The sequence below is a fragment of the Cricetulus griseus genome, chromosome 3 (genome assembly GCF_003668045.3).
Source record: "Cricetulus griseus strain 17A/GY chromosome 3, alternate assembly CriGri-PICRH-1.0, whole genome shotgun sequence".
NCBI lineage: Eukaryota > Metazoa > Chordata > Mammalia > Rodentia > Cricetidae > Cricetulus > Cricetulus griseus.
Window position 1 is genome coordinate 89,651,917 of NC_048596.1, and position 27,363 is coordinate 89,679,279.

Here is a 27,363-nt window from a genome sequence, read left to right on the forward strand (position 1 = left end):
GAGCTCCGGCTTCTCCCTCCTTGTCCGCAGCTGAAACAACGAGCCTCCGATTGCGAGCGGCCACTTCCGGAGGCCCCGCCCCCTGTCCCGGAAGCACTATCTGGAGGGCGTGTCCCACGCGAGCTCCGCCCTGCGTCTCTGGCGCGTCCCTCTGTGGAAAGACGGATCTCTCCGAGGTTGTCGGTGTGTCGGCCGCAGGTGACTCGAACGCCTTCGGAAGCCTGGCGTCTGCCGCTAAGTAGTCCGAACGGAGCTCAGCGTAGGCAAACGCCGAGGGGAGAAAAAGCGAGCAAGGCGAAGCCACACCCCGCGTTGGGGCGGGGCCTCTGATGACGAATGCTATGGGCGGGCCCTCGCTGGGCCCCCTAAGTTTCTTGGGCACAACTCAAATTGTTTATCGGTGCTGCAGTCGTTTCGTCGTTCTTCATACTGTTAGTGCAAGTCACACTGGTGGTATCTTTGTGACTAATTTAAATAGACTTTCTCAGTGAATTTTGAAGTTATGGTGCTAATGTACGAATTATTTTTATTTGTTGCATTATTTATTTGCCCATGGGGACACGCGACCGCGGGTGTGGCGAATGCAGGTCATGGGACACCTTGTGAGAGTCAGTTTTCTCCTCTTACTTTTTAGGTCCTGGGGCTCAAACTCACGTTGTCAGGGTTTGGCGCCAGGCAGCTCTTCCTGCTGAACCATCTTGCGGGCCCTATTTAATTTTTTGAGACAGGGTCTCACTCTACCCCAGGCTGACCTGAAACTCCCTCCTCAGTTTTCTGATTGTTGCAGTTATGGACATGAGCTTGGGCACCTGGCTTTTTGTTTGTTTGTCTTTTCAAAACAGGATTTCTCTGTGTAGCTATTCTGACTGCCCTGGAACTCGATGCCTCGAACTCACTGACATCCGTCTGCCTCAGCCGCTGGAGTGCTGGGATTAAAGGCGTGCGCCGCCACCTCCCGGCCTTTTATGTATTTCTTTATGTAGTTATATTTCTTGGAAGCACAATTAAAAGGAACCGCTAAATTTGATTTAAATAAAATCAGAAGAATTTGATTAAACCTAAATAATGAAATTATAGAACTTGAATGAAAATATTTTAGCTAATGATTTCATTATAGAAGAGTATTAAATTAGTTTTCTGTGTTTGGGGTAAAAAAGTAGATAAGGGAAGAATCTCAAATAAGCGAGTAAAAAGTGCCATTTTAGGGGCTGGAGAGATGACTTAGCCGTTTAGAGCATTGGCTCCTCTTCCAGAGGACTGGGGTTCATTTCCCAGCACGCACATGTCAGCTCACAACCTTTCCAGGGGATCAATGCACATAATATATAATTAAATAAATAATTAACAAAAAATAAAGTGATATGAAAAATTTTAAAAAGTGCCAGTTTAGTTGGGCATGGTGGTGAATGCCTTTAATCCCAGCTTTCAGGAGGCAGAGGCAGGTGGATTCTGTGAGTTTGAGGCCACCCTGCCCTATATGTTGAGATCTAGGCTAGTCTGGGGCTACATAGTAAAGAGACCCTGTCTCAAAACAACAGCCACCCCCACTCTCACCTGCAAGTGTTCTTCAGCGATATCCCCTGCTCTTTCTATTTTTGCTGTTGAGCCAAAGAAAGCCCCTATTATCCCTTTGTCGTCTTTTCTTGGCTCTTCATCTACTTTGCTTCCAAGCTCCAACCCAGTTCCAGCCATATTATATACTTACGTTTAAAAAACTACCAATTAATTTATGTTTTTTCCTTGAGGAGAAACTGTATTCAATTTATATTTTGACTTAATGGTTGTGTAGCTAAATGTTTGGATCAGTTTGACAATATAAATATAATGCTAACTACATATGTAATTTTAAAAAAGTTTTTTTAGGAAAGGTCTAGCTATGTAGCCTTGAATGGCTTGTAGCTCACTATGTAGATCAGGTTGGTCTTGAACTCACAGAGATCTGCTTGGCTCTGACTTCCCTATGCAAGGATTAAAGGTGTGTGCCACCATGGCCATTATAACCTAACACTTTTTAGCTGCCACGAAGCCAAATGAAATTAATTTTAGTTATACATTTTATTTAACTCAGTAAATCCAAGATACTATTATTTCAGCTGATGGTCAATATTAAAGTTGAATTATAAGTTATACCTTTCCTATTAGGTCTTGGAAATCCAGCACATAAGGGTTTGGCGCCAGGCAGCTCTTCCTGCTGAACCATCTTGCGGGCCCTATTTAATTTTTTGATTTTAATTTTTAATTTTAAACATATATACTTAACTTAGTTGTTTAAATTTATTTGGGTCAATATTTATATTTCCTAACATTTACAGTTGGAAAAGTAGTCACATACCTCATTTTTCCATAATTTCAGTGAATTAAAATTAAAATTCAATCCTCCACTTGGATGAGCCATATTTCAAGTGTCCTCACATGCAGTTAATGTTTTGGGCAGTACAGTAAATTCTGTTCATTACATGACAAGTCACATAGAAATATACACGCTGTGGTGGGTGGTGGTTGTTACTCTTCATGGCCCAAAGCCTCCTGGATAGGAAAGTCCCTGTTAGATGTTTGGTCTTTCTTTACTGGTAATCAAAGAGATCCTAACTGATAATGTAGAGCTCAATAGTTGGCTAAGAGGGGAACTTGATTTAGATTGGGATTTGGAAGAAGTGATAATTAATGGGAAAATTAGCATGATTTGGGTGGGTGTGTACTAGAAAGAGGAGCATCAGAAATCCAGAAGAAAGCCAAGAGACAGGAACATAAAACATGAGTGGAGAGTAGGTGAAGTTGAAGACTTCAAGTATGCTGGCCTTCAGCAATGTAGAACAAAGGCTTACGGCATCAGTCAGTTCGGATGTCCCACAGCAGGAAATGCAAGCTACTTTGTGCTTTGAAATAAACCAGATAGGTCAATGTCTGATTACCTAAAGTCGCCAAAGAGGAAAATATTTAGCATTTCTCATATGATACTGATTCTCTGCCAGAACAATTTATTTGTTGACTTTAAATGTGAAAGTTTGGAGATATAAGATCATTTGAAATCATGTGAGAAAAATGGCCCTTTTCCCACCAGGAAGTGACCAATTTTCAACCTGGAAACTCTGATATGTATACATTTGATGAAACAGTCACTTAAACTCACTTAAACACTCTTGCAAGTGTTATGTGGTTTTTGTTTTTGTTTTTAATTTAAAAACTGTATTATTACTGTTGTGTGTTGAGGATAGCAGGCACTTATGGGAGTCCCTTCTTCAAGGGTTCCAGAGATCAACCTCAGATGTCAGTTTAAGCACCAAGGGCTTTTATCTATTGGGTCATTTTACTAGTCCACAAATGTTTTTGTAAGTGATTGTTTTCCCTAAACGCTTCTCTGTCTGAGAACAACAGCTCTGCTATGGGTGTCTCCTCTCTCCCCCTCCAGATTTATTTATTTATTTATTTATTTATTTGTTTATTTATTTGTTTAGTTAGTTTTTTGAGACAGGGTTTCTCTGTGTAGCTTTGGAGCCTATCCTGGCACTCGCTCTGGAGACCAGGCTGGCCTCGAACTCACAGAGATCCGCCTGCCTCTGTCTCCCAAGTGCTGGGATTAAAGTTGTGCGCCACCAATGCCCGGCCAAATTTATTTTTATTTAAGTATATGTGTGATTGTATGCCACATATGTTCAGGTGCCTATGAAGAATAGGAGAGGGTCTTGTATCCCTGGAACTGGAGTTACAGGCAGTTACAGTTGTGAGTTACCCAATGTGGATGCTTGGAACCAAACTTGTTCCTCTGGAAGAACAGTACACTCTTGTAACCATTGGGTCGTCTCTGCCCCCCCCCCCCATTCTCACTCACTAGGTTTGGGTTTTTGTCTTAGGTACAGTATGACTAAAGAGTTTAAAAATATATGTATTCATTAGTGAAAGAAAGAGAATGAGAATGTTGACTTTGTGGCTTTAGAAGATTGTTCTGTGTGGTTGAAAATGCATTGGAAAATGAAAGAAGGTGGCCTTAGATTGCTTAGGAAACACCTGTCCCAGTGGCATGATACATTGCTAAGAATGGATTTAAGGTGGTGGAGAAGTAAACCTGATTGCTGCTGGCATATAGATGAATTTAAAACAATACACCTAGATTTTTCTTCCTACTTCCTCTCTCTGCCCAGAAGTCCCTCTTATACCTCTTGCCTAACTATTGGCCATTCAGCTTTTTATTATGCCAGTCATAGCAATACACCATCACACATTGTATAAATATCCCACACGACTTTCCTGCTAAGAATGTCTAGATTTGATGATGTCTAGCTATTGGCTCTTCAGCTTTTTATTACACCAATCATAGCAATACACCTTTTCATAGTGTACAAATATCCCACACACCCCTCCTTTTGGTTTGGAGACAGAGTTTCTGTGTAACAGTCCTGGCTGTCCTGAACCTTACTTTGTAGACCAGGCTGGCCTCAAACTCACTAAGATCCACCTGCCTCTGCCTCCCACATGCTGGGATTAAAGGCATGAACCACCACTGCTCAGCACATTTTCTCCTTTTTGTCTAAATAAAAAGGAAAGGCTTTTTTTTTTTAAAAAAACTCTAACACAGTAAAACTATGTACAATAAGAACAATTATCAGGTAAGAATTACATTTACAATGTCCAGCTTATCTATATTTGGCAAATTTGAAGAAAATATTCCATTATCTATTATATCTTGGTGATTCCAAAGTTTTGTCCTAACTTATTTTTTATCCTAACTTGTATTACCAACCGAAAACTGTCTTTTTAGACCTTAAAACATTTTCTTAGATAAATAACTTAAGCTTTTATGTCTCTCAATCCTATATATTTTACACCTCTTTTGTGAGTTTCCTTTCTGAATTTGGTAACAAGGAAAATGGTAAAACTATAACTATCTAGTCTTTAATCCAATTAAAGGCTTGAGAAGGATATAATATTACTGGAGTAAACAGGAAGTGCAGATCAAGCAACTTGAAAAACTATGGAAATGACAAAGACATATGGCTACTTGGATTGTCACCCAAGGTTCCTATGCAATATTGGGCATCCATCTTTGATCTACAGGCCTAGAATACAGACTTTCTTGTGAAGCAGGAAATTTTTGAAGGACTGTCCTTCCTTGTCTTGGTAAAGTTTGGCAGTCACCTTGTCAGATTTGGACAGTATACTGTCAGCAGTCAAGGCAAGGAAGTTTCTTGCCTAGTGGCTAATTTTGCCACAATAAAAGCAAACGCTATATGGAGGTTCTTTGATGCCCATAATCCCTTTTTGAAGTAAAGATGTGTCTTACTGTCATGAAAAGTCTTAGGTTACTGAAACATCTTCAATGCCATATTCTGTAAGTCTCTGAAGTGTTTGAAGACCATCTGACTCTATCTAAAATATATCCCAGTTTAACCTTGACAACACACCTAACATGGCCACAAATTTTGTTGTTAAATGACTAACTACTAACCTATTTCTTAAAATTATCCTAAACAGTTGGTAATAATAACTTTCAAGGACTAGAAATTTACATTACATTTTTAAATGAGCTGCATAAGTACAATACCTTAAACAAGTCAGGAACTGCCTTTAGTATTTCAGATCTTCATATCCAAATGCCCATCTGATATATATCTTTGGGTGTCTCAGAGACACTGAAAAACTTTCTGATACATGATCTATGTACCTTGTCCCAGAGTTCTCCATTCATCTTTCCTAAATTAGGAAAAGACACTCCATCTACCCAGTGTTTGTGAAGAAACTGGAATGCCTTCTTGACATGATAATTTTTCAGTGACCCCCTATATCCAATGCTGTAGGAAGTCCTAATACTCAAGATATCAATCAATGCATCAGTGGATAGACTGAAGTGCATTTTTAAAAAAGATTTATTATGTATACAGTGCTTTGTCTGCATGTATCCCTGCAGGCCAGAAGAGGGCACCAGATATCATTACAGATGGTTGTGAGCCAACATGTGATTGTTGGGAATTGAACTCACGATCTCTGGAAGACCAGCTAGTGTTCTTAACCACTGAGCCATCTCTCCAGCCCCCAACTGAGGTGCATCTTAAACCCACTAACTTCTCCAACACCCTTTTATCCTATCATTTCTATACTATATTTCCCATTTTTCCCTTTAGAAAGAGATCTCTGATTCTAATCTTTGTTCAGCTTTTTTTCCCTAAACATTACCAATAACAACTTTTAACCAAGCCCCCTAAATGATGATAAATATACATAACACACTGAATGACCAAAAGCCACCCACCCCACCTCTTGGGAATTCGAGCTTCATGTTCTCTAGACTGCTTCCTGTTGTCTTAGGGTGGTAGCATCTTTAGGGGATCCTGAGGAAATTGAGATAATGGCCAAGTTCTGGGAGAGCTAGCTATTTCATTTGTTGTTCAGTCTTTGTGTAATGGGACAGTGTGGGGATTATCTCAAGTCCTGGCTAGAGTAGTTGCATGAGGTTGAACCATCTCAGCTAGCAGCTTTGAAGTTGTTCTGGATGTAGATTTTTGAGGAAATTGTAACAGAGGCATTCTGAGAGACTGAATCACCTGAGCTACTTGTCTTTATTGGTATTTGGTCCTATTTTTCCTTCTGAAAACACACACATGGTTAAAGGTAACATATATATATATATATATATATATATATATATATATATATATATCTGCATTAACACAAGTATGGAATGTGCAGGGTGCACAAGTTAGCTAAAGATGATTTTTTGTTCTATGTTTGAGCAGGTAAAAGGTATCTGTCAACTTTATAATTCCATTCATACTGTATAGCCAAACCTTTATTCATGCCATACGAAAGGATGGCATGCAACAATAAGTCATGAGGACTCTGTAGTCAACAAGATTTATCATGTCTCATCCTGTCTCAGAGCTGTTTCCATGTAGAGGGATCAACATATATGTCACCTGACTTGTAGTCTTTCTTGGTTTCTTCTTTTATGTCTGTAGCCAAGATTTTCAGGATGTCTCCCGCAATCAAATTTGATCTTCATTAATTTTGAAGAGAACCATAACTTTTGTTTCCTGTGGAAACAAAGACATAACCTCTTCCCCAATGCAACATATTCTGGGTTTAATTCAGCAGTTTCCATAATTCAATGTCTCTCAGCAGCTATTGTTTTTTATACATTAGCATTTAAAAAAATCAAACTCAACAAAGTACCATACAGGGTCCAGATACCCTGTATGTTTCCCATCTTTATGTGGCTTATTCTTTTTATACTATTTTAGTTTTTTAAAGACTTTATTATTATTATTATTTTTGCTGGAATTATGACTTGGCTTCTGTTTTCACCCTTTATTTGGAATACAGAGCAACATTAGTTTTGATACACATGGTAATAAAAGCATCGAAAATAAGTATGGCCTGAGTTTGGAGAGTAAGTGGTTTTCCAGTTTGGGGGTAGGAGGAAAAACATGTGCAAGACCATCTCCAAAGGAGAGAACACATACTCAGTGAGTCACCAAAGGGTTTGGCTGCCACTCACTAAGGGCAAGCATTGCAGTCCAGGCTAACCATCCATGATCTTCATCACAGCAAATTAAAGTCTCCAACTGTTCAAAGTAATTGTAGGTACAAGAGAGAAAGCAATTCCAGACTGACTTATTAATAGGTCTGGATGACTATGAAATGCCCCCTAATCCTGAGGTGGCAAGTCTTCAGAGTGACTGTTGGAGCAGGGAACCTTTCATGTGCTCCCAATTGTTATACAGTGCATAGAGACTGGTGTGTGTCAGTCCTGCCAGGCCACCACGTGCTATTCCTCGAAGACCACCTGGCATTTATACAAAGTTCCTGTCATGGTTCCAGCAGCTACTGCGTTGAGGTCATCTTCTGCACCCCATGTTTTCTCAATGATAACACCAAATTCACTATAGAGCAAACCAGGGAACCTAGAGTATTAGCCCAAAGTGCCCCTTGCCTAGTCACCATATTCAAAATCTGTACATTTCTTGGTTTGGACAAGGCCATGCTCTGCCTTTCCTTCAATCCTAGCCGAAGACCGTTCATTGCCCCAAATGCAGCCCCTGTCATGCAACATCCTCCATGGTAAAGAAAGCTAGCTCAAATCGGCCTCGGGTTTTGTTAGCTCCAGTTGGCAAAATGAAGTCATCAGTATCCTGAACAAGATAGCGTGGATCCACATTTAAATATGGAGACAGGGGGTTCATACCAGTTAGCAGAAAGCAGGCCAAATCAGCGTGCCAGTAACCCTCCCCTCCCGCTTTGAAGAAGCCAGCTAACCCACCATGGTTTTGTTGCCACTTCCCTCTCCCCTCCCGCCACCTCCATGAAGTCGCAGCAAAGTGTGGTGGGCTTCCCACCACCACCTCAGGTCGGGGTCGTGTGCTTGGCGGTGGTCCCCACAGCAACATCAGGAAGATCCGCATTCCTACTGCCACCTTCACACGCTCTACTTTATTATTTTTAAACTATTTTTATGACTGTCTATATCCATTATCTGTTTAAAGGTTTTTGTTTGTTAGTTTGTTTTTGGTCTGGACAGCCTTACAGCAAGCCTGCAGCGTTCTCTGACCTCAAGATAAACCCTAGTTGGGCCCTGCCAGTCACTGTGTGGCTCTGACAGCTGGCTCCAGCCCACCGGCAGGGGCAGGGAGCCGTGTGTCTGCACACTACTGAGCACCAGCCCGCCGGAAAGACTGCAGGACTAGGAATTCACATCTCCTTGTTTGTATGTTTGAAACTTTTAAAAAGCTTCTCAGGGCCTATGTAGGAATAGGTGCCTGCATGTTGAACACCATATGTAATGAGTCTTTCTCTGTTCTGCCAGCCAGCTCCCGAATAACAACATGGAGACTTACTAATTATGAAAGCTTGGCCTTAGCTTAGGCTGGTTTTAAACTAGCTCTTATAACTTAGATCAACCCATTTCTGTCCATCTACATTCTGTCATGTACCACCCATCCTGCTTCCTCCATGTCTCCTCGCCCCCGCCCCACCTCTCATGCCTAGATTCCTCCTGCTACTTCCTCTCTCTGCCTGGAAATCCTGCCTATACCTTTCCCTAATTATTGGGCATTCAGCTTCTTCTTATACCAATCGTAGCAATACACATTCACATAGTGTACAAATATCCCATAAGACTTTTCTGCTAAGAATGCCTACATTGATGAATTAAAAAAAGGAATGTACATCCTCAAAAATGCTTGGCTGAGTCATCTAATAATTTGACATTTTAAGCTTTTGCTAAGGCTCCCATAGAGTGTCAAGAGAGAGCAGCATTTTGTTCCCATATTCCAGGGACTTGTGTTTGATATTTGTAAGGACAGACTTAGGGCCTCAGACCCATGCTACACTCCTTAAAAGAGTAAGTAAAAGGAAAGGCTGAAAAAAGAAAACACCAATGACAGTCTGGCTTGTGGGTATAAAAGCTAAGTATGGGGAAAGCATTTGCTGCTCTTGCAGAGGACCCTAGTTTTGTTCTCAGCATTCACATAGTGGCTTGAAACTATCTTTAACTCCAGCTCCAAGGGGATCAGATGCCCTTTTTTGACTTCCAAAGTCATTTGGACACACACACACACACACACACACACACACACACAGAGAGAGAGAGAGAGAGAGAGAGAGAGAAGAGAGAGAGAGAGAGAGAGAGAGAGAGAGGCGGGGGATAGAGAGGAGGAAGATGAAGAGAGGGGAAGAAGGATTGAGATTTTAAAAATGAAATAAACTTTTTTTTAAATTATAGAATGGTATTTGTACAGGTCTGTATCTCAGGTTGGTTTGCCTTGTCTGGGACTTCCCAAGCCACTGGGTAAATGAAGAAATGGTCTTTAAGTGGGTGCTATCCGTGGAATGCCTGGGCAGGTCACTTAACCTCTTTGGTTGATCCTTATTTCCTCTGGTAGTAGCTGAATAATAGCAAATAGCAGGCTATGGATACTACTGAAAGTCATTTATTTTTTCAGAGCTACCCCATGACATGAGCAGTGCAGTCTGTCTGTGGTGCAGGTGACAGCAGGTATGTAGCAGTCACTTTTGTCTCCCGGTGACAGGAAAATGAGATGAAGTGCATGTTTGGTCGATGCTGTTTCCACATCATCCACTGTCAGTGTGTCCTTTGCATTTTCTCTCACTCAAAGTGACACTCTTTTTTTTTTAATTTACTTATTATGTATACAACATTCTACTTCCATGTATATCTGCACACCAGAAGAGGGCACCAGCTCTCATAATGGATGGTTGTGAGCCACCATGTGGTTGCTGGGAGTTGAACTCAGGACCCCTGGAAGAGCAGTTGGTGCTCTTAACCTCTGAGCCATCTCTCTAGCCCACTGGGAGTCTCTTAGCTCTTCCCTCCCTGCTTTCCTTGTATCCAGAGAACCACTAGATCGCTCTCTCCCTCCTTTAAAGACTTTACTATTGAAGGTTTTTGAAGGAGGGAAGTAAAAAAGTTAAATGAGGCTTAAGCAGATTTCAAGCAGAATAGAATCTTGCTAATAATATGCTTTAAGGCCAGTGACAAGTGAGATCACCACTAAAACTTAAATTCTTTGCTATCTGCTGTGTATTACTTCTGTTCTAGGAAGCCTCCTGCTAAAATTCAGCCAAAATGTGTCAAAAGTGTGGTTCCCAGTATGGTGAACACCCTCTTGGCTGCCCCACAACCTCTGTAACTCTAGTTTCAGGGTATCTGATGCCTTCTTCTGGCCTCTGTGGGCACCAGGCATGTATGTGGTGTATAGACATACACCCTTACACGTAAAAACAAAAACAAAAAATGTACCACTGAATTCTGGGACTTGTTATGGCAGAGGAAAACAAGACAAAACAAAATGAATCAACTTGTTCTTCAGAGAAGACTCTTTTTGTTTATCCCCTGTGTGATTTTATGCCTAAAGAATGATACAATGACTTATGAAATGCTTTCTCAGCTATTGTACCTGTTTATCCCCTCAGTTATGTGGGAAGCCAACCTGACTATGGAATTTGTGGCAGTGAAATTAAGCTTAAGCAGAGTAGTAAACCTTGCCAACTTATCAGTGAGTTTTGGCCAAGGAGAGTTCAAGTCCGGGTCATACTGACATGCCTTTGTGGCAGGGCAGGTTGCTCCCATACAGCAGACCTGTTTACAGAGATAGTTTTAAAAGGCATTGGGATTTAAATGTCAGCACTATTTTTATTTCAAGTCTTTTTGCTTTGTTTGGAAAGATTCTCTTCCAACATTAATAGCATTTTAAAATAACTTTCTGTTTCTGTTATGATGGGATGGAAGGGGATCTCTCTTTTTTTTTTTTTTTTTTTTTTGAGATATGGTGTCTCTACACAGCCCTAGCTGTCCTGGAACTCACTATGTAGACCAGGCTGGCCTCAAACTCATAGAGATCCTCTAGCCTCTGTCTCCAAAGTGCTGGGATCAAAGGTGTGTGCCACTGTGCTCAGATAGAAGAACTTTTTAAGGTTTGGGGAGATTTTCATATGTTTCAGAGATAAGCCTGTGTCTGAGAGCTCTGTTGGTCAAGTCTGACACTGTAACAGGCTGTACCTGGGGGTGAGTTAAACCCAGATTTCTGGTTGGCTCCTGAGTGTCTGATTCTTGGGAGTGGATAATGTTCATTTTTATTGAGTCTCCAGCTGATACTGACACACTGGTCCAGGGCCCACACTTTGAGAGCATAGGGATGGAGGATTGTTGAGTCAGACAGTACAAAAATGATCTTATGGTAGGCACTCAGCACACAGTATGTCCAATTTGTGTAAGAACTCCAAAAGTGAGTGTGACTGTTCCTGTTTCAGGTGAAGGACCTAAAGCTTAGAAAGTTCACTGAATTGTCCAAGGACACACAGAAACAGAAAGGATTTTCTGTCTTCAGATCCAGTCTGTATCTGTTAAAGTAAGTTTATCTGTCTAGATGAAGCTTTGTCTAGTTCCCTCTGCATTCAGGAATACTTGTTTGTTTGTTTTAATTTCCTCCCTCCCTCCCTTCTTTCCTTCCTTCCTTCCTTCCTTTCTTCCTTCCCTTTTTCTCTTTCCAAAGAGGGTTTTTCTATGTAGCCTGAAAAGTCTGTAGGTCTTTCTGTGTAGTTCCAGGCTGTCCTGAAACTCACAGAAATCCACCTGCCTCTGTCTCTCAAGTGTTGAAATTAAAGGTGTGCACCACCACACCCAGCTGTGTTTTAGTTTCTTGAGGAAGGGTCTCTCTCTCTCGCTCTCTCTCTCTCTCTCTCTCTCTCTCTCTCTCTCTCTAATTTAACTTATGTGCTACTGTAAAGATGTCAGATCCTCTGGAAATGGAGTTACAGACAGTTGTGGGCTGCCATGTGGGTACTAGGAATTGAACCCAGACCCTCTGGAAGGGCAGCCAGGGCTCTTAACTGAGCCATCTCTCCAGCCCAAGGGAGGGTCTCTTATGGGTTAGAATAATCTCAGCTTTGCTGGGTACCCTGAGGCTGACCTCTCAGTCCAGCTCCTTCTCTCTCAGCCTCCTAAGTGCCTGGGTTCCAGGTGTGACTCACCTCACCTGACTTATTGTTTTGCTGTTTAAGGCACAGTCTCATTACACTGCTAAGCCACTGAAGATGACCTCTGATCCTCTGAGCAACACTTCCCAAATGCTGGGATTGCTGACATATACAATGTTTTTATCTTTTCCTACTTATCACCTAACATAGACACTTCCAGTCACTAAAATGTATGTGAGGTGTTTCCCATGTATTACTGAATTCTCCAGAAGACCCCACCTGGGGGTCCTGTGAATTGGACTCAGTTTGAACACTATCTGCTGGAGATAGAGCCACTGCCCAGATTATGGCTCAGCACCTCAAGACTGTTACCTCTTTCAGCTGCAGATCTCAAGTTCTAAGTTGTGAACCAGCACTTCTGACTTCAGCTATAAACTGGTGATTCCAGTGTCGCCACCTCCAGGTCCATCACCTTGTGAGAGAAGCTCACAAACTCAGAGCCATACTAAATTACAGGCTGCTTATGGCCGAAAAGCAAGTGAAAAAGATGAACAGATAGAAAAAGAACTGCAGGGTTCCAGCCCTGCTTGAGTTCATGCTCTGACTTCCTCCAGTGATGGACTATGGAAGTGTAAACCTATAAACCCTTTCCTCCCAACTTGCCTTTTGGTCTTGGTGTTTTGTTGTAGCAACAGAAATCCTAACAAAGACAGAAATATCTACAATATCTACATGTATATTTAAGTATAATACAAACAAAACTAAATTATTTGCTATGTGAATGGATATATACCTTTAATATGTTGATATGGGTTCTAAAATGAAACTGCAATTTGATGCTACCAGGTTGTGAGTGTGGCTCAGTGACAGAGCATTCCACTTGACATGCATAAGTTCCTGGGTTTGACTCCCCAGGAAGTAGAAAAAGAATGAATATTCCAGGCAGTAGTGATGAATACCTCTAATGCCAGCATTTGGGAGGCAGGCAGAGGCAGAGGCAGAGGCAGAGGCAGAGGCAGAGGCAGAGGCAGAGGCAGAGGCAGAGGCAGAGGCAGAGGCAGAGGCAGAGAGGCAGAGAGGCAGAGAGGCAGAGAGGCAGGAGGAGAGGCAGAGAGGCAGGAAAGAGGCAGAAAGAGGCAGAGAGGCAGAGGCAGAGGCAGAGGCAGAGGCAGGCAGATCTCTGTGAGTTAGAGCCCAGCCTGGTCTACAGAGCCAGTTCCAGGACAGATGGAGCCCCATCTCAGAAACCCTGTCTGGGGGAGAGAGAGATAGAGAATAGAGATAGAGATAGAGAGATAGATAGATAGATAGATAGATAGATAGATAGATAGATAGATAGATAGAGAATGCATACACTTGCTCTGCCTGCACCCTCAGTGAGAAGGGGGTAAGTCCTATTGGCACCAGAGAAGGGTGGTTGGTTTTTTTTTTTCCAGTTTGCTAAATGAAAACAAACTATTTTAGTTTCTTCAATTATACCAGAGGAAAACATCTTCCCATATGTTCAGAGTCTTCCACATTTATTTTTCTATAAAATATTTCTATATTTGACATGGTTTTCTACGTACACACACACACACACACACACACACACACACACACACACACACACTCATTTGTACCAGTTCTGTTTAAGTTAAGGAAAGAACTCTTTGGCAAATCTGTTTTAAGATATGTTTTATTCTGGTTTGAAAGTTAGTCTTTTGAAGAATTTTCTCTTTTCAGACCTAAATAATACTGTTATTTGTGTCAATTTATTGACTTATATCTTTAAGGCCTCTGGGTTTTATAGCCCATCAATAGAGGCATGGAAAAAGGAAACGTGACATGTATACACAGTGGGATTATGTTTAGTTGTAAAGAAGAAAGACATTTTGACATTTTTCAGTAGATGGAAGTAGAGAACATTATGTTAAGCAAAATAAGCCATAGAAAGATAAATACTATATATTTTCACTTAGAAAGAAAACCTAGATTAAAATTTTGTCTTGCTGTGTGTGTGTGTGTGAGTGTGTGTGTGTGTGTGTGTGTGTGTGTGTGTGTGTGTGTGTGTGATGATTATAAGGAGAAATGAGACCACAAGAGGAGAGGAAGCAATCAAGGGGGGAGGCAAGAGAGGATAATGGAATATAAATGTCATGAAAGCAGAAGGGGACCATGTGGGGAGGGGAAAGGGACCAGAGAAGGGGCACTTTGTGGAATGGGGAAGGGCACTGAAGGTGGGGTGAATAAACAAGGTACAATGACATATGTATATGAATATGTGACAGTACAACTCATTTCTCTGTGTGCTAACCAAAAAGTTTAAAGAAATGGGGTTGGGAGTTAGGGTGTGGGGTGGAGATGTTAAGGTCTTGCCTCGGAAACTCAAGATCAGGCAGAAAGGAGTTTATGTCATATGTAGCCTGCAGAGAGGTCCACATGGAGACACCAGCCCATGCGTGAATGTTTAGAATATGAACAATGGGGCAAGAGAGTGTAGATAGAAAAAAGCAGGAGACAAACACCAAGAAATGTCGGTTCCGAGAGCCTGGAGGATGAGAAGTCAGGCAGGGGCAGGAACAGAAAGACAGGCACCATCTCCCATCCTTGCTTTGTAGCCTTCCATGGCTTCTGGTGCTCTCGGGTGACAGGCCAGTGTCCTTCCCACCCACTGCTCAGGCTGACCTTCATGTGCTCTTGGCTTCATCTCCCCTGACTCCTTGCCTCTGTCCCATTGTCCCTTGCCCCCTTATCAGTTGGTTGCCTCCTTTTACCCCTACCCCCACCTCAGCCTGACTTCTCTGTTGTGTTGATTTGGGGCAAGATGCTGTAGGGATTGTTTCTTTTTTGTTCCATTTCTTATCCTTAGTTCTGACACTTAGTATCTAGCAAATAGTAGGCATACAGTATGATTCAGAAGGAATTGACTGGGACTCTGTAGCTTTAACCCTTTTCTACTTTTTTATTGTTGTTGTTTTTGGTTTGGGTTTTTTGTTGTTGTTGTTGTTGTTGTTGGGTTTTTTGCTTTTCGAGACAGGGTTTCTCTGTGTAGTCCTGACTGTCCTGGCACTCGCTCTGTAGACCAGACTGGCCTCGAACTCAGAGATCGCCTGCCTCTGCCTCCTGAGTGCTGGGATTAAAGGCGTGCACCATCACTGAACCTCTACCTTTTCGTTTTTTAAGGAACACATTGAGGACAGGATCCTTGGAACAAGAAAGTGACTTCTCACAGCTTCCAGCATAGTGAGTAGTTAGCGATGGGTGGGTGAAAATGTCGGCAAGCCTGTTTTAGGACGGTTGATAGGTGAATGTGTAGGCCAGGACCCAGCAGGGGGCAGCAGAGGGCCGCTCAGGGCTGGGATTCCGGGATCCTCTCGCAGGTCCAGGGTTGAGCAGCAACAGTCTGAGCATCTCCAGTTCTTCAAAGTACTCTTGTAGCACAGAGTCAAGACAGAGCTTGAGGCAGCCTTACTACTGTGCTGAGATGTGCTGTATCAGCACTGAGTGTCAGTGTCTTCCTGTGAGTTCCTGGAAAGATGAGAGGGGAAGATGGGTGGGGGTAGGAGCTATGAAGAGGCCGTCACCCTCCCCCGTCTCCCCCCACCGGAGTCCCCCAGGCAGAATGGTGACTACAAGTTGAATTTGAGGCCCTGTTTGCTACAGCCAAGCGGGGAGCTAGGAAGGCTGAAAGTGTTAGTCCCAGGACATACATGGTCTTTTGTTCTCTGAATTGGTTTTCCTTCTGTCCAACCTATCATAGGCACGGCTGGGGAAAGGGATTTTGCAGAGGTTCCACATGAACACACCCACCCACATGAATACCCACCCTCATAAACAACCACCTACATCAATACATACACACATGAATAAACACACACACACACACACATACACACACACATACACACACACACACACACACACACATACACACACACACACACATATATACACACACACATACACATATATACACACACACATACACACACACACACACAAGGAAGGAGGAAAGAGAGAGAGAAAGGAAAAAAGGAAGGAAGAGAAAGAAAGGAAGAAAGGAAGGAAGGAAGAAAAAAGGAAGGAAGGAAGGAAGGAAGGAAGGAAGGAAGGAAGGAAGGAAGGAAATAGGCCCAGTAGGCCTGCAGCACAGGAACTGGGCACGTAGACTTGGAGCCCAACTATGGGTTTAAGTTCTAGGGCCATGATTTATTTGCTCTACAACATCAGAGAGTACAGCAATCTATCAAGTTTCGAGTTTCAGGACTTAACAGGAGAGCTACTTCCTTGGGTCTTGGTGTAGGTCCAACCAAAACCCACAAGTAAAGCACTAGTCAGTGCCTGGCTCCCTGATGAACAACTGTTCCCACACTGCATAAGACACACAGCACTGAGCAAGTTTGCAGGCACCTGGAATCCTTTTCTCATTAAAACATGCCACGTTCAGTCTGATAGGAGGCAGGGACAACTCTTCCTTTTTCTTTTTCCCCTTGGGAGCAGGGGGTTGGGGCAAGTTGGTGGGCAATGGAGCAGGCTGAACCACATGCTGCCTCTGGTACTGACTGTTGGTAGGAAAGAAGGAAGAGTTCTTATTGCATGGGCAGAAGGCTGATGGCCCCATGGAGACATCAGGAAGTGGTGAAAGTGTTCTGAATCCTGACAGCCTGATGTTGATGTTTACTGCCAAGTTTGTTGGATTAAGAGTTACCTAGGAGATTCACCCCTGGTGTGTCTGGTGTTTCTAGAGAGGGTTAACTGAGGAGGGTCATCCCATGGCTGGTGCCTTCGCCATCATGATGAACCTCTTGAACTGTGAGCCAAAGTAAATTCTTCTTCCTTCCTTAAGCTGTTCTGGTCAGTTATTCCGTCACAACAACAAGCCAAGTGATTAATACACCTGGCACAAAAGAGTTGGTCATCAGAGTGTCCAAGACTCTCTCATATCTGACCTGGGACTCAAACTGGACATGGCAGGAAGCCTGCCCACCGGGCCTGGCCAGGGTCCCCAGGGATAGTGTATGTTAGGTCTGCTCTTGGAGTAAGTGGGAGTGAGGGCACAGGAGAGGTACACAGGCCATGCATTTATGGAGACACTGATTCTCTTGGCACCCTGACCCTGCATGAGCCTAACAGGGTGTATCTCCCATAACTTAGAAAACCTGGAACTTGGGACATCTTCCTTGTCTCCCTCTCACCTTTTCCTCACTCTGGGGCCATGGGAAGCAGGCTTCCTACCACTGCTTCTGTTTCAGAGCAAGGAGATGGTGTCTGCTAAGTGGAGGGTGTGCCTCTCTGTGTGTGTGTGTATGCATGTATGTACATATGTATGTGTGTGTATGCATGTATGTACATATGTATGTGTGTGTATGCATGTATGTACATATGTATGTGTGTGTCTGCTTGTGCGTATATATGTGTGTATGTGTGTGTGTACATATGTATGTGTGTGTGGTGTGTGCATGTTTGTGTGTGCCTGCATGTGTTTCACATCTCAAGGTGGTTATATAAACTTCTAGGTAGACCAGGGGATCTGACTCAGGTCCATATTCTCTCGGGCAGGTCTGACATCAAGGTTCTACACAAGGAAAGTACTACTCTTCTTTCTCCTGTTTCTGCATGGGGGCAGTTATGTCCCATAATGGAGTTGAGGATACTATGAAGGGAAGTGCCATACTATGGCCATTTGACAGATTCTCAAAACTTTCCACAGCTCAGGACTCTGGCCCAGCTCACCTGGTCCCGGTTCAGCATTTCCACAGGTAGGATCAAGATGCCACCTATGACCTAGTCATTATATGACTGAGGACATATTGAGTTTACTCATGTGTGTTGGTGGACTTTGATTCCTTCCTAGCTGTTGCCTGGAAGCTTTCTTCAGTTTCTTGCCATCTGGACCTCTACAATACAGCAAAGACTGGAAAGCTAAAACCTACATTTCCCATGATCCCATGCAGCTGGGACACCCAAGAGGTTTTTGAGCTCTGTGGGAGAACAGAGGCCACACTTCTGTGCCTGCGCTTCCCACTGGCCTTGCAATGGTGGGGCTTACTGGCCTTTCTCTGAGAGTACAGGCAGACATCCTCCTCCAGCCACCAACTTGGGCATTGGGAAGCAAGGGGTGCACATTTAGTCTGGTGCCTATGGCAGCATTGGCTCTGGAAAAGATAGGGTCCTGGTTAGGGGGCCCTGCTGCTTGCGTGGTGGTCCAGGTCTTCTAGGAGCCTTGCTGAAAGCTCAGCCTAAACTGTTTTCTAAATCCCTTCTAGTGATTCTGCAAAATGCTTAATCCCTGTTGTGACTCTGGACTGGCTGACTCCAGCCAGAGTGGACTTTACTGTCTTCAGCTAATCAATCCAAGAGGGATGGAGAGACTTCAATTTCTGTGTTGCTCTCAGTGTGTGTGTGTGTGTGTGTGTGTGTGTGTGTGTGTGTGTGTGTGTGTAAAGGAGTCACTGAGATGTGCCTGGAGAGGTGAACAGAAATGTAGCTAGAGGCAGAAATGCCCTGGATGGTGCCAGGCCAGGTGCTATATTGTAACATCCTTTCCCAGGACCTCAGCTTCATGTTTCCACAAAGATTGTGCACACACTTGGTGTGATTTTAGTTTTTTAGGCACTGAGTTTAAGGAGTGACTAAATTTCATGTAGAGTATAGTAGGGTAAGAAGTGAAGACTCAGATTTGTGATGGAGTTTTACTGTTTATTTTCCATCCTGTCATTGTTATTTGTTCGTTTTCTAGACAGGGTTTCAAGTTCTCTGTACCAGCTGAGGCTGGTCTTGAACTTCTGATCCTTCTGATTCCACATCCCCACCACCACCTTCCTGCAGGTTGTCCCTGACCCCTCTAGTGAGCCTATAAGCTCATATCTGAGACCTCAGACACTCAGAGAAGCATTTGTGGCCAGCTGATAGCAGCTAGAACACCCGCCACCCCCTCTATCCCCAGGAAGTGACTTGGGCACATCCTCTGGGCCTGTCAGTACGCTATCTGGTCTGGAGTCAGAAGAGAAATGAAGGGGTCATGTTTTGGCAAGATGCTGATCTTAAACTTGAACTAAGGACGCATGAAGATGCATGAATGTAAGCTCATCATGTGATTTTGGGTGGAGCACAGGTCCCTCCTTTTTTTGTTTTTTGTTTTGTTTTTGTTTTTTGTAAGGGAGTTATTTCCTGTCAACTACACTTCATTCCCACCCAACCAAGCCTCAAGTGGGTCAGCCTCTAAGACCAGTCACATCTTCCTTGAGGGATGCTCTTCACTTGACTGTCTGGTCATCCCTGAGGTCATCCTGTCCTTGAGCTGCAGCTTTTCTGCCCTCTTGATTCCTAGATGCTCCATTTCTGTACTCCCCCCAACCCCTATTCTCCATTTCACACAACTGCTGAGCTGTTTTCTGCCCACCCTGAATTCTTATGGCCTTCCCCTGGTATCCAGCTCACTCTACACAGCTTAGGCCTAGCCTGCGAGGCCATTAGCACTAGTTTACTGTTAGCAGCTAAGTAAGACAGCCTGGTTGGGAGGGAGGCAAACTTCCTCTATTATTTTGTCTTTAAAGTACCCTCTCTTTTAGTGGCAGTCTAAATCTTTCTGGGACATCTGCAAAGACATTCTTTAGCCCTTATTTATGGCCTGCAGTTAGTAGACTGTTCTTAAAAGTGCACAGGCCACCAGCAACAGGCCCAGCACCAAGGCCACTGTCATCTTATGACATAAACTAAAAATACCCAGGGGTGTTCCTAACCCCCACTTTTCCTTTTTGATGTAAGACCTTAAACTGAGCATATATCTTAAACACGCTCATGAATGTGTCAGACTCCAAAGTGCCCCACATAAATATTTGTGGGCACAGATAAAAATCCCCAAGCCTCCTTTATTCAAGGGACATTACTTTGATCTCCCTAGCTTGCCTCACCTGTGCAGCTGATAGAGCTCTCAGCACCATTTCCTATCCCTTATTTCCCTCTCATCTCCCTTTCATACTTACTTTGACTCGTTCTCACCACAATACAAGCCTGCTACGTTTAGTTGCATCATCTTCCTGACTCCTGTTACCATCCAGGTTTCCCCTGCCATCCCTTACCAGCCTGCTGGCCACCACAGCTCTTGTGTGACCATCTTAGAGCAGTCACACATGCTTCATGTCCTCTCAGCAACATGAGCAGGAATCCCATTTGTGTTGATAGCAATACTGCTTGAGCATGACCACATGAAGTCTGTGGTCACCAGGCTGTGGGGTGTGTATGTGTATATGTTTGTGCATACACGCATGTGTGCCTGTGCACATGGGAGTGCAGTTGCTCTCAGATCTCCTAGAGCTGGACTTAAAGATTGTGAGTGTTAAGACACATGGCAGCATTACCCACAAGGAATCTCTTCTGTGGTACAAAGAGCAAAGAACAAGACTCCAGAGAGGGGCAGCAGAGCTCCAATAATGACTCAGTAACTTAATGCCTTGAACCAACCAACCTTCCTTCCTTCCTTCCTTGCTTCCTTCCTTCCTTCCTTCCTTGCTTGCTTTCTTCCTTCCTTCTGTCCTTCCCTCACCTCTCTCTCTCTCTCTCTCTCTCTCTCTCTCTCTCTCTCTCTCTTTTTATGTTTTTTCAAGACAGGGTTTCTCTGTGTAGCCCTGGCTGTGCTGGAACTTGCTCTGTAGACCAGGCTGGCCTCAAACTTATAGATAGTTGCATATTTCTTTTTTTTAAAGATTTTATTTATTTATTTATTATGTATACAACATTCAGTGTCCATGTATATCAGCACACCAGAAGAGGGCACCAGATCTCATAACGGATGGTTGTGAGCCACCATGTGGTTGCTGGGAATTGAACTCAGGACCTCTGGAAGAGCAGCCAGTGCTCTTAACCTCTGAGCCATCTCTCCAGCTCCAGTTGCATATTTCTTAACCTTTCATAACTTTGGAGTCCTCATTTGGACAAGCAGAACAAATGAAAGTACCCAATAATTATTTGAGTTGATGTAAACACAAATATAAAGATATCTAGCATAAATAAGCCTGATTTCTAGTGAGAAAAATTTTAATGTAGCACTAGTGTGTGAAGATTGCTGTAATGAAGCACCACAGGATGACTGGGTTAAACAGTAGAAATCCATTAACTCATAGTTCTAAAGGCTGGAATGAAAGCACTTCAGGGCTGGATTCTTGTGAGGAAGGTTGGTTTAGATGGCTTTTCTATCTCCCCCTATGAGGGAGTCAGTGCCTAAATTTCCCTTTCTTTTTTAAACTAATAGCCATATTGGACCAGGGCCTACTCTAATGATCTCATTTTAACTAATTACATTTACAACTACAACAACCTTATTCCCAAATAAGGTCATGTTCTGAGGTACTGGGGACTAGGACTTGCACATGTGAATTTTGGGGTAACAGCACAACTCATAGCAGTGATTAGCACACTCCAGAATTTTTACTAAAGCCTTGGTCACAGAAGGGACTTTTTGTGGAACCCTATCAGAGAGCCCTTCTGTTGAGCTGCATGTTAGCTACACCCAGAAAGTGCAGCTCATGTATAGGAGCAGAGTTTGGAGAGGGTCTTTTGTTCTGTAATGTTTTTCTCCTGGCCCTTGCAGTGGCAGCAGGGATGGTGATAAAGACAGGGTAGCATCCAAGGGTCATGCAGGCCACACATGAGCCAGGTGTTCATTTTGGACCTCTAGGACTGCAGGCCACCATGCTCACTTTATGCTGTGTTGGGTATTGAACCAGGATTCCATGCATACTAGATGAACACTCTGCCATCTAAGCTACAACCCTGGCCCCTCAATATATCTTTATACCATTACCTGGAGCCTAATGCCATGGTTGCTTTTCCAAGGGAAGCCATATTGGGAAGGCTCCACTCTGAAAGGCAGGGATGAGAGTGAGACATTTAAATATTTGTAATGTTCACGGATGCCATCAGCGTCCAGGTGGCCTGTCCTTTGGACAGTTGTCTTGTCTGCCTTTCATCAGGTCAAGGATTTGTTTGTGAAGATTGAAACAATGCCCTGACAGTTCAGACCTCTGGCTGGTGGCTCCTGGGGATTGTTGGTGAACCCTTGGGTGTAGCCCAGCCTGGGATGCTGTGACTTAACCCCATCTTCACTCTTGAGTCTGTGTTGACTTGTAGAGGACCTGGGACAAGATTCTATCTTTCAGGAACTACCCTGGATCCACTAATTTATCTACTAACCCAACTTAGATTCAGTAAGTATTTATCTGTCTTAGTTAGTATTTCTATTATAAAGAGACCATGACCAAGAAAACTCTTACAAAGCAAAACATTTAATTGGGACTGGTTTACAGTTTTCAGAGGTTTAGTCTGTTATTGTCATGGTGGGAAACATGGTGGCATGTAGGCAGACATGGTGTTGGAGAGGTAGCTGAGAGTTCTACACCTTGATCTTTAGGCATCAGAAGGACAGGCTGTATACTGGGTGTACCATGAGCATATAAGACCCCAAAGCCCATCCCCACAGTGACATACTTCCTTCAACAAGGCCATACTTCCTAATAGTGCCACTCCCTATGGGTCAAGCACTCAAATAAATAAGTATGGGGGGCCATTCCTATTCAAAAGACCACACTATCCATGTCATGTCAGCAATTATACGTAGGTAAGATCATTATACATGATCCTGACTTAAACGTTTACATCCACCAGGGAGAAAAATGATGTGGGGAAAGCACATGGAAATATAGGCAGAGAGTTACAGTGATGGCTATTTGGAGGAAAGCTGGTACTAAGAAGCAGAGAGAAGAGATTGGGGAGATGGCTCAGTCAGTAAAGTAGCTTTTGTTTAAGCTTAGAGACCTGAGTTCAATTCCCAGAACCCGAACATGGTGGCACATACTTATAATCCTTGTGCTGGGGAGGCAGAGAGAAGCGGATCCCTGGGGCTCAATGGCCAGACAGCTGAACTGAATGGGTCAGCTCCAGGGCCAGTGTGAGACCCAGGCTCAAAAATAAGATAAACAGCTGCTGAGGCTTAATGCTTTAAGCTGACTTTTGGCCTCTACTTGTACACACGTGCATGTGCACCTGCACACATATGTACATAAACCCACACACATGCACAGTGGCAGTGAGAAGCGAGTGGTTATTTTCACCTGAGGCTTTGTGGAAGAGTCTGGAGTTGTGAAGAATGGATGGGACCTCAATGAGTCCAGAGAGGAGGAGTATGAAGAGCAAGCAAAACAAAGCCAGGAAGCCAGAACCTTCAGGCAATCAGATGAGCCAATATTGAGGAGCTTCTTGAGTGTGGGGTGGTGGTAGGCATTCTGGAGGGATAAAGTGGGAGACAAAATCAGAAAGATGGTCTGGGCTGTGTAGGATGTTAGTGTGAGGGATTTAATTTTTATTCTGTAAACAATGTGGATGACATTTAAAAAGGAATTTATGCTGTGTGGGCAGTCTGATCAAAACTGTGTCTTAAGGGTCCTGGAGGGGTGGTGCAGTGGTTAAGAGTATGCACTCCCTCTTGCACAGGACCTGGCTCTGGTTCCTAGAACCCGTATCTGGTTTGCTCACCACTACCTGTGTGTAACTCTAGCTCTAGAGGGATCTGGTGCCTGATGTGATGTCTCTTTGACATCTGTACTCACATGCACTTACCCATATGCACATATGCAGAATCAAAACAATTAAAATTCCGTGTTAAGATTAACCAGGGAGAGGGAGATGGCTCAGTTGGTAAGAGGGATTGCCATGCAAGCATGAGGACTGAGTTCAGATGCCCCATCAGACATGGTCACGTGTCCTTATAGCCCCAGCACTGGGGCCATGGGACTTTCAGACCAACCAGCTTAGGCAGAAATAAGCCAAGCTTAGGGTTCAGTGAAAGACCCTGTCTCATGGAGATATAAGGTGGAACATGATATAGCAGGATATCTGGTGTCCTCTGGCCTTTACATGGGTATATTCATGCGCTCGCGCACACACACACAGACACAGACACAGACACACACACACACACAGACACACACACACACACACAGACACACACACACACACACACACACACACACACACACACACACACACACACACATACACACACACACACACACACACACGTTGATTATTTAGGCTTTTCTTTTCCTTTTCTTTTTCCTCTTCTCTCCTCTTCTCTCTTTTCCTTTCTTTTCTTTTTTTCCAAGATAGAGTTTCTCTGTGTAACAATCCAGGCTGCACTGGAACTTACTCTGTAGACCAGTCTGGCCTCAAACTCACAGAGATCCACCTGCCTCTGCCTCTTGAGTGCTGGGGTTAAAGTGCATGCACCACCACACCAGGCCTGATTCTCTAGTTTTCTGTGCAATGACTGGGTTAATGTGGTAGATCTGGAGGCAGGGAGGCCAGAGTGGGGGCAGCCCTGTCAGACACTGGTTGTCACTTGCTCCCCAACCCCAAGTATGTTCTTAGGGCTGCCAGTCAGTGAGGGTATCTGCCAAATGTGAACGCCCCATTGCTATTTGGTCCTCCCACTTCTGAGAATCTCCCAGTCCAGAGCTGTTATTCTTATGATTGAAAGGAAGTGTTCTCATCCTTGTTTCCCTATTTAGAACATTGTAGTAGTCTTCTGCAAGTAATTACATGGAATATTTTCCTTTTTTTTTTTTGAGAGAAATTCCAAGCATTTGGGGGATTCTAAAACTTTCACTTTACATGAGTTCCTTAGTCATTATTTTTGTCTTTCATGAGTTGGGTCCATTCTTAGATTTCAGTGGCATGCTTCTCAGAAACCTTGTTAGAGATGACAGACTTCCATGTCCACTCTCAGCCTCCAGTCTGAAGTAGAAAGACACTTAGAGCATGCATCACAGGGGGACACATGTGACACACACTCATGGCTGTAGAAGACATGGGATCTTTGACCCTGTCTCGATAGATGGGGAAGGGTAGAGCTTCACTACTGCCTATACAAGGGATTTTCTCAATGTAAACCAAATGGGATAGGAATTTTAGGTCTCCAAGAGAATTTTTCCCCTTAAGTCTGTTTACAGCTCGGTGAGGAGGGAAGACCCCCCCCCCCGTTAGCTTGTTTTCCTGATTTGTTCAGATGCAACAGTTAGAGCTTATTTGTCACATGCCAAGAGCTGAGCTGCCTAAGACTGTCTTGACAAGTCTGGGTTGATAAAGGTACTTGTGTGGCTTAGTGTTTTAAAGACATAGAGGTGGTCTTTGCTTAATAGATTTGCTTCCTGCAGAAATGGGCCCTCTTCTTCCAACATAGCCAAGTTAGTGATACACCACTCAGGGCTCTGTTTCTGGGGAACTCCTCCTCCCAGCCAAGCTGGAAGCTCAGTGTGTGTGTGTGTGTGTGTGTGTGTGTGTGTGTGTCTGTCTGTCTGTCTGTCTGTCTGTCTGTCTGTGGTGCAGTCAGAGGTGGCCTCATAAGGAAGGTGGCCATTTTTGACCAGTGGGGGCCATGGAGTCAGTAGCATTATAGTAGACCTCAGTCATGATCTTCCTGGCAAAACAGCTGCCATCTTCATCAGCTGAGCTGTGCTTCTTGCAAGAGTCCACCTGTCAAGCCTGTGGACTGCTGACATTTCCTCATAGAAGGAAGGGGTAGGGTGGTCCTGGGATCTTCATCTGAGATTTGAGCTGCTCCTCTCAGCCATTTGTATACAATTGCCCCAATTGCACATGGCATCTCCAGGAGGGGCTAGAGCATACATAGGCTGGGGGAAGTTACTTAAGGAGAGGTCTTTGACTCTGCAGCTCTGGAGAAGCCATCATTGGGTGCAATGAAGACTTTCCAGCGTGGCTACTTGGGGGTTCCCCACATTCCTGAAAATAGCCCCTTAACATACTCAGAAAGAAAGCTCAGTTAATTCATTTGATGCCCAAGTTGAACTTTGGTGTAATCGTGATTTGGTTTGTAACTGGGACCTTATTATGAGGGAGTACTTTCAAAATGTACCCAGAGCATCCTTGGCTGCTGGAGCTGGAGCTGGAGCTGGAGCTGGGCAGCTGGTGGTGGTTTGCTTTTTGTTTTTGTTTTTGTTTTGTTTTGAGTCAGAGTCTCACTATGCAGCTCTAGGCTAGCCTAGAAGACCTGCTATGAAGACCAGGCTGGCTTCACACTCAGAGCTCCACCTGCCTCTGCCTCCTGAGTGCTGGGATTAAAGGTATGCGCTACCACACCTGGCCTATTGTTGTTTGTTGTATTTGGTTTTCATAGCAGGTGTTTGAAATTTCAGGGGTAAAGGTGGAGATGAAGGTCTTCCAACCCCTTGGAGAAGGCTCCTAGCTTAGCAGCAGCAGCAGCAGCAGCAGCAGCAGCAGCAGCAGCAGCAGCAGCAGCAGAGGAGTGTAGAGGACAGAGTCCTTTCCAGTGCTGGTAGCTGGGCCCCTCTACCAGATGGCATGAATGGAAGAGTCATGCAACAGCATCTCTTAAATGAATGAACAGATGAGGGAATACTGAGCTATGGATATTATTAGTAATAATAATATCCGGTTTTGGATCCTACCAATTCTCTAAGAACAATACTCCTAGAGAAGTAAAACCAGTCTCTTCCTAAGACCTTGGATTCCCCCACTCTTCTTTTTTCTTTTTTTCTTTTTTTGTAAGCAGACTGGATGTGAGATTTATTACTGAAAATGATTTGGTAGGGTACAGGAGAGCACTGTGGAAGCTTTCAGGAGTGCAGGGCTCTCCACTTGTCCAGGGGACCTCGATTAGGGATATATTTAACCCCACAGCCATCAGGAACCAGCCGTTTCTCAGCAACCATGTCTTCAAATTCATCTGCATTAAACTTGGTGAAGCCCCATTTCTTTGAGATGTGGATCTTCTGGAGGCCAGGGAACTTGAATTTTGCTCTACGAAGAGCCTCAATCACAATTTCCTTATTCTGCAGCTTGGTGCGGATGGACATGATGATGACCTGGCCAATGTGAATCCTGGCCACTGTGCCCTGGGGCTTCCCAAAGGCACCATGCATA

At 43.8% G+C, this 27,363-nt stretch overlaps 1 protein-coding gene and 1 pseudogene across 1 annotated transcript in view; one reads left to right on the forward strand and one right to left on the reverse strand.

The window, feature by feature from the left end:
• The first annotated feature begins 113 nt into the window (after window positions 1-113).
• Window positions 114-27,363, forward strand: part of Irag1 (inositol 1,4,5-triphosphate receptor associated 1) — a 148,393-nt gene continuing 121,143 nt past the window's right edge. The window contains exon 1 of the mRNA XM_035442290.1: window positions 114-198. The gene's annotated coding sequence lies outside the window, so the exon portion shown is untranslated. The remainder of the gene's footprint in view (window positions 199-27,363) is intronic.
• LOC118237726 lies at window positions 7,662-27,362 on the reverse strand (annotated as a pseudogene).